The sequence below is a fragment of the Sinocyclocheilus rhinocerous genome, unplaced genomic scaffold (assembly GCF_001515625.1).
Source record: "Sinocyclocheilus rhinocerous isolate Xijiao unplaced genomic scaffold, SAMN03320098_v1.1 scaffold617, whole genome shotgun sequence".
Classification (NCBI taxonomy): domain Eukaryota; kingdom Metazoa; phylum Chordata; class Actinopteri; order Cypriniformes; family Cyprinidae; genus Sinocyclocheilus; species Sinocyclocheilus rhinocerous.
The window spans coordinates 318,256-326,032 of NW_015632743.1; positions in this window are offsets into that span (position 1 = coordinate 318,256).

Here is a 7,777-nt window from a genome sequence, read left to right on the forward strand (position 1 = left end):
AAAAAAAAAAAAAAAAAAAAGTGAGCCAGTCTAAGGCATGAAACTCCAGGGCTGAAAATAAGTCCCACTCCAGGCCCTGACAGTAATTAATCCTTTTTGTTAATCAGAAAAAGTCGATTTTTTGGTAATTGTGTAAGATTTTTGGGGGGTCAATATGGAAGAATTGTAATTTAGATGTGTGTATAATAAAATAAGTTTTTTATTTTGTACTTTTATTATTATTATTATTTTGGGAAAATGTTTAGGGTCCAAGCAAAATATCATTCATTTTCTACGGGAGACCAAGGATTTGGAATAGACAAAAACTTGAAATATTTCATGAATATAGAGTGGTTATGTAGTCTCTGAAATTTTTGTCTATAAATTTGTATATTTTTGTATCCTTTGTTATAATAAAAAATGATATTTTAATATTTATTTCTTAAAATTCACAAGTATCTATTTTATATTAATTAGTTACTTTATGCACCAGTAGCTACTCACTCAAAACATACTAATATTTAATCCAATAGTGCCTTATAAACAAATAAAATTTTTGTAACACTTTATATTAAGGACCAATTCTCACTATTAACTATCATGCATATTACTAGCATATCAGCTGTTTATTAGTACTTAGAAAGCACATATTAAAGCCTTATTCTGCATGACTTAGATCCCTTAATCCAACCCCATACCTAAAATAACAGTGGGGACAGTGAGGGAGGCAGAGCCAAGGAACTGGATGGAACCAATCAGGAACAAAACACAGGAAAGCAAGAACATTCAAAGTAAAAGACCCAACATAACCAAAACATAGTACTTCATGAATATATCCCAAAAATAAATATTAGCAGTATTTCGACAGCACTTTCACATATTATGATTATATTATGATTTATATTAATTTCAGTGATTTTCTTATTATATGATGAGATACCAATCTCTGCAGTTCTACAATTAAAGAAAGCATCATAGTCAGCGTGGATCACACATGATACATTGAAGCATTGACAGTGCATTGAATTGTGAACGAAATCTCCCCATACCATATGTATGTATCTGAAATGATCAAGGGTCATCCCGAATGGATTCTTGGCAGAAGATGGCATCCACAGCAGCAATCATAGAGATGTACTATTCTTTTTAATTGGTTAATAAATTGCTTAATTATGGTTTAGACAAGGTAGTTCCTATGACAGGTTTCAAGCTAGACTGTTGTTACTAGCAAACACAAACTACACAAAAGCGGCAGCCCTTACGGTACATTCAGTGTCTGAGAATGGTTGAATAAGGGGAGATTTCAGATATGTTTTTTTTTTTTTACCAATACCCACGGTTTGTGGTCTATGCACTTCACTTGTCTATTTACATTACGTATTTCCTATATTTTTGCCCAAGTGTTCAAGTGGGCATGAAGAACACAAGTGTGTGTAGAACTGACTTTTGATTACACAGTGCACACACTTACAACAGAGGCCCTGTCCCAAATCACACACTTCATGTGAACTTGCAGTCTTGTGGACTTTACAATGGCCACCGTGTGTGCGTGTCCATTAAGTCCAAGACTTCTGCCGAGCCAGTTAGGTTCCTAAATAAGTGACCCGCGAGAGACAAATAACAGCAATATTCACTGTGAAGTTACACTTAGTTATTTCTTAAGCCTTCCAGTTGCTGTTCTTTCACAGTCAGTTTCTGTTGGATTTCAGGTTATTGGCTTGAAATGCCACCTTGGTAGTGGGAAATCACAGTAGACTGACCATGCCATTACTGTGATATATCTGAATTCTGTACAAACACAAGTGTTCTGTGTCTTTTATTGTGATGAGGGTTTTAATAAAACGTACCCTGGGTAAAAGTTGATTTCTGACATAATATGATATAAACGTTTTAATTTCTGTATTTCCCACATGTATTCAGCATTTTCTTGTCTATGATTGCACTGTATGAACTACAATTTAGCTATAGATTTCAGACAGACTATATCTTAATACAGATTAAGATAAAAAAAATTATAATAATAAAATAGAGCTGCAAGCAGCGATGATGGGCCCAAGCCATCAGCGCAATCGCTACCCCGGTGGCATCAGGAAAACGGTGCACAGCGGGAACATGCATTTACTCTAACCCTCTGGCAGTCTGGGTTTAAGGGTTACAGCATTGAAAGGGATAAACAATAAAATCAAGAGTGTGGCACACACACAAACAGAGCAGTATATAAAACTTTGACAACACTTTACAATAAGGTTTCAGTTGTTAACATTAACTGTATTAGTTAACATGAACAATAATTATATAGCATTTATTAATGTTAGTTAATATTAAGTTTAAAACAAATACATTATTAAAATGTAAAGTTGTATCTATTAACATTAGTTAATGTACTGTGAATTAACATTTTTATTACCTAACATTAACAAAAGATAATACATGCTGTAAAAATATATTGTTCATTGTTAGTTCATGTTAGTTAATGCATTAAATAATGTTAACAAATGAGACCTTATTGTAAAGTGTTACCAAAACGTTTACCAAAGCATTTGTGAAATAATTATTTACAACTATATTACCAGTATATATTAACTTATTTTAAGTATTTGTTTTTCATTTTAACTAATTGAACTGAGCAGTAATGGATCAGGCTTAAAATATTTCTTATCCTATGAGTGAGAGAGGGTAGGATATATAAAACGTTTAATGACCTACCATATTTTTTTATGATTTTAATGCTCTATAAGCATTTCTAAAATAATTATGTACAAATAAACTGACAGTCCAGTACATATCAACTCATTCTATGCATTTATTTGTCATTCTAATAGATAAACTGAGTAGAAAAATAAATGGGCTTAGATGGAGACTGAGTTGAACAATATTAGGCTTAAAGGGGTCATATGATGCGATTTCAATTTTTCCTTTCTCTTTGGAGTGTTACAAGCTCTTGGTGCATAAAGAAGATCTGTAAAGTTGCAAAGACTAAAGTCTCAAATCCAAAGAGATATTCTTTATAAAATTTAAGAGTCAACCACGCCTACTTAAAACGGCTCGTTCGTCGCGTAAAAAGACAGTATAAGTCATTATAATCCGTAATTATGTCCCCACTGGATGCAACAAATGCCTCGGTTATAATGGGTTTTAATGTTTTTGTCTCGTCGCTTTGGTCGGGGCAAGGCATCACAATGTGGCAAGGGGTGTAACATTTCCGTCACACGCTTGAGGTAATCGGCCAATCATAATGCACTGGATAGCTGGCCAATCAGAGTACACCTCGCTTTTTCAGACCGATGAGCTTTGTAAAAATCTACATGTTTCAGAAAGGCGGGGCATAGAGTAGAAACAATAATTTATAGTATGTGGAAAATAATGTGTTTTTTGAACCTTAAACCGCATAAACACATTTCATTACACCAAATACACCAAATAATGTTATTTTTTGCAACATCATATGACCCCTTTAAAAGATTTCTTATCCTATGATAATCTTATCTCTCTACTCCATCTTGTGGACAACCTTAGTATTACATCCTGAAATGTCAGCAGAAATGTCTAAAAGTTTTTAATTTTCTTTTAGCAATAGATCATTGTAAATTCATGAAACTAAGCATGTTTCCTCAGAATGACTTGTTCTCCATATATAAAATTTTTTGAAGAGTTTGGATAATGCACTTTAAAGATATAAGAATATTACTGTTATCTTTTTACTGTTACTTTAATAAATTGCCATGGCAACACCGTTCAAGATATCCAAATTCCGTTTGCAATTTAGCATCTTCAGTATCTTGGCATCATGCTGACAAAGTTTGGTGTGAATTTATTGATTCTCTTAGGAAAAGTAAGAATTAATTCACAGGCTGATTCTTCCAAAAAAACAACAACATTCAAACCAAAATAGCCGACTTCTTGTTGGTCGTAGCTAATGACTGTATATTAGAAAGTTACCCGATTTGATGAGAACAATATATGAACTGAGTTTGGTGACTGTAGGAAAAACTAACCCCCCCAATTTTGACAAAAGGCGGCGCTATAGAGTGCCTGCTCCACACCCATTTATGAACTGTTGCCAGTGTCTCTCTATCATTAATATTGATGTGTGTGTCGAATTTCATGAAATTCTAAGCATGTTAAGTGCCTCAAAACCACCAGAAAATAATATTAAAGTTTGACACATTGCCATGGCAACAGTATTTAAGATATCAAGAAACCCTTTACAGTTTCTCATCTGCCATGTTTTGACATTATTCTGATGAAGTTTGAAGAAAATCGAGTAAAAATAAGAGGCTGATTTCAAAGCATTTTGAAAATGACACACTTCCTGCTGCCAGTTGGTGGCACTATAACTGTGACTCCTAATAGTCACATCTATGTGATCAGCATCATAAAATGTACAAATGGATGAAATTGGATCAAAATCAGACAATGCATGAGGAAGTTCCTGTTTCTCATTTCTCGCCATAATTTTGTTGCCACGCCATGGCCAAACCGTTTTAGATATCAAAAATCCCTTTGCAATTTTGCACCCTAAATGTCTTGACATCATGTTGACCGAGTTTGGTGGCAATCGGTTGGAAATCCTAGGAGGAGTATCGCAAATTCCAGAGCATGCATTTTACACAACACCTTGAATAGCCGACTTCCTGTTGGGAGGAGCATGGACTCTCAGCACAAAAGTTGTTCAGACTGATGAGCTCTACATGTGTATGAATTTTGGTGACTGTAGGTCAAACGGTGTGTGCTAAAGAGCACCTCAAAAGTCACCTTTTTAAAGGCCCCTTTGGGCTTGGGCCCTAAAAATAATTCCTGCATATATTAACATAATATTAAATACCTAAACCATAAAAAATATTGTGTTGAATGAGAGTCTACTCTCCTCTCAAAATCAGTAAGTTGGCTCACAAGACTGCTTGGCTGATTGGTGTCGCTGTGCTTCTTCTGTGATTTGGAGACTGTAAGCGAGTTCTACATTCTCCATTCATGGAATTCTCCAACAGCAACTGAATGTTAAAGATCAACACAAACAGGCCTACTAATATATTTGTATTATGATTTTGTTTAAAAAAATATGTCACTATTAACATGCTTTATATTATCTATAATGACTGTTCCTTTGTATAAACTCCAGATTGCATGAGATATAGACTATTCGACATTTGCACCCTAGATGTGCACTTGACTGTGTCCCAAGACTTTTATTTTGAAGGGACAATATTGGGCATGAGCACATACAAACTGTTTCTACCATCACACACACACACAATCAAATGTTGGCAAAAATAAATAAATAAATAAAATTAAATTTGATGTAATCCATATGAGGCTATGTAATCCATAGCCTCAGGCAAACAGTCCGGAGTGATGTCCGGTTCAACTAATCATTTATTTGAACTGGTTCATTTTAGTGAACTAGTTGAACCAGTTCACCAATCGGACTGAACCGTCTGAAACAGTTTGTGGCTCGAGCAGCACAGATCTACAACTGTGGCCTGTGTATTACAGATAATAATGTTTTAAATAATGTTCAGTTTCTTGCACAGACTGTTTCGCTTCATAAGACCTCAATATATCGTCATATTTTGTGTTCATTGATTTTTTTTTTTTTTAATTTTTTAATCATTATTATTCTCAAATCAGGCAGCCACTGACTAGCATTTTATGAATCACCAAGGACCACAGTTTCACCTAAAAATCTTCTTTCCTGTTCTACTCAAGAAAAAAAAGTCACCTACATCTTGGATGGCCTGAGGGTGAGAAGTTTTTGGCTAGACAGGGAATTGCTCTAAGGGGTCATAATAGCTAAGAATGCAACCTTTAGCAGTTACTCAAACTCAGAAGTGAAGATGACCTTGTTTTTGATATGGATGTTATCACATAAACATGACTAAACTGTCAGGGTTATGTTCTGTCTTGGTTTAGTTTGAGTGTTCCTTGTTCCTGAGTAATCTATAAGGGGGTCATTGTGTCAAAAAAATTATTGATGACCTTGTGACCTTTCATGACCTTTCGTGACCACTTTGACCTTGAGACCACCTACGTCAGTTCACCTTTGACTTGATAATATCCAGATGTGAATATTGGAATATTTGGAATACCATAAATGAAATCATAAATGAGCTTATTATGTTTCTTTTTGAACTTTTTAGGTATGTTTTTGAACCCCCTCATCCGTGGGGATCTGCTGACCACATATGGGGGCTATCCGGCCGCATTCCATCACAGGATGTGTTATGCTTTCTCTCTATGAGCATATGAGAAAGATATTGGTTGATTTTAAAGACAATATCAAAAATAAGAAAAAGAATAAACAATTTTCAGAGACCAAAGCATACTGTGTGTCCCCCACCATGCTCTCTCTCTCTCTCTCTCTCACACACACACACACACACACACACACACATTCAATCATCCGAGTCTTATTCTCTTCTTTTAAATGAAATGAATATAAACAAATTATGTGATCACACACGATATGAAACAAAGCAACACATTTACACTAGTTTTAGGAGCCACTAAAACTATAAAAACGTCTTACATTTTTCCAGGAGCAGGAAAAGGAGATTGTCATGTAAGAAAAATGTATCAAACAATTGTAATGAGGAAAGAGCAATGTCAAAATAAGTAAAGGGAGAAAAAAAAATATTTTAACAGTCCAAACAATAAGGGATATTGTGGACCCCGACATGTCCGGACATGTCAAATTTTCATGTTTTATGGAAACTTTGCATAGACTTAATGATTTTAATACTGTATCAGCCCCTAAGCCTATCCATCACAGCAAACTTTCTGCATTTTATATTTTCAAAAACATCTAGTATAATTTATAATTTAAAAAGCTGCTATGATCATGAAGACAAATTTTGCTCAGGTCAATCATTTGATGTATTAGGCTACTACACAACAAGGAACCACACACACACATGTTTTCTGTGGACACCCCATAGGCGTAATGATTTTTTACTGTACAAACTTTTTTACTGAGTTTAAATAAGATCTTTCAAAATTAAAAGACTCTTTAGATGAAATCTTTAAAGTTTTAAATAAAATATTTTACTTATCTGTTTGCAAATTTAAAGGGATAGTTCACCCAAAAATGAAAATTAGCCCATGATTTACTCACCATCAAGCCATGCTAGGTGTACATGACTTTCTTCTTTCAGACGAATCCAATTGGAGTTATATTAAAAATTGTCCTGGCACTTCCAAGCTTTATAATGGCAGTGGGCGGTTGTTTCTGTTCAACAGTCCAAAAGAAGTCCAATAAAGCGCATCCATCCATCATAAAAAGTGCCTCACACGGCTCCGGGGGAATAAAGGCCTCCTGAAGCGAATCAATGCTTATAAGACTGACAGACTGCAACGGTTTGACTTAAAAATCTTTGTTTGTGTTCTACTGAAGAAACAAAGTCACCTACATCTTGGATGCCCTGGGGGTAAGCAGATAAACATCACATTTTCATTTTTGGGTGAACTATCCCTTTAAATTAAACACCAAGGACATTGTGGATGAATTTTCCGAAAGAAAGTCCCGGAGAATTAAATTAAATTAAATTAATTAAAACTAAAATGAGTGAGAAAACACATAAATGGAGCACTTTGTCCACTTGTACATTTAAAGGAGGTTTTGAAACTGTTTTCACTTCATAAACCACCCACTGCCATTTTAAAGCTTGGAAGAGTCAGGACATCTTTTAATATAACTCTGATTGTATTCGTCTGAAAGAAGAAAGTCATATACACCTAGGATGGCTTGAGGGTGAGTAAATCATGGGCTAATTTTCATTTTTGGGTGAACTATCCCTTTAAA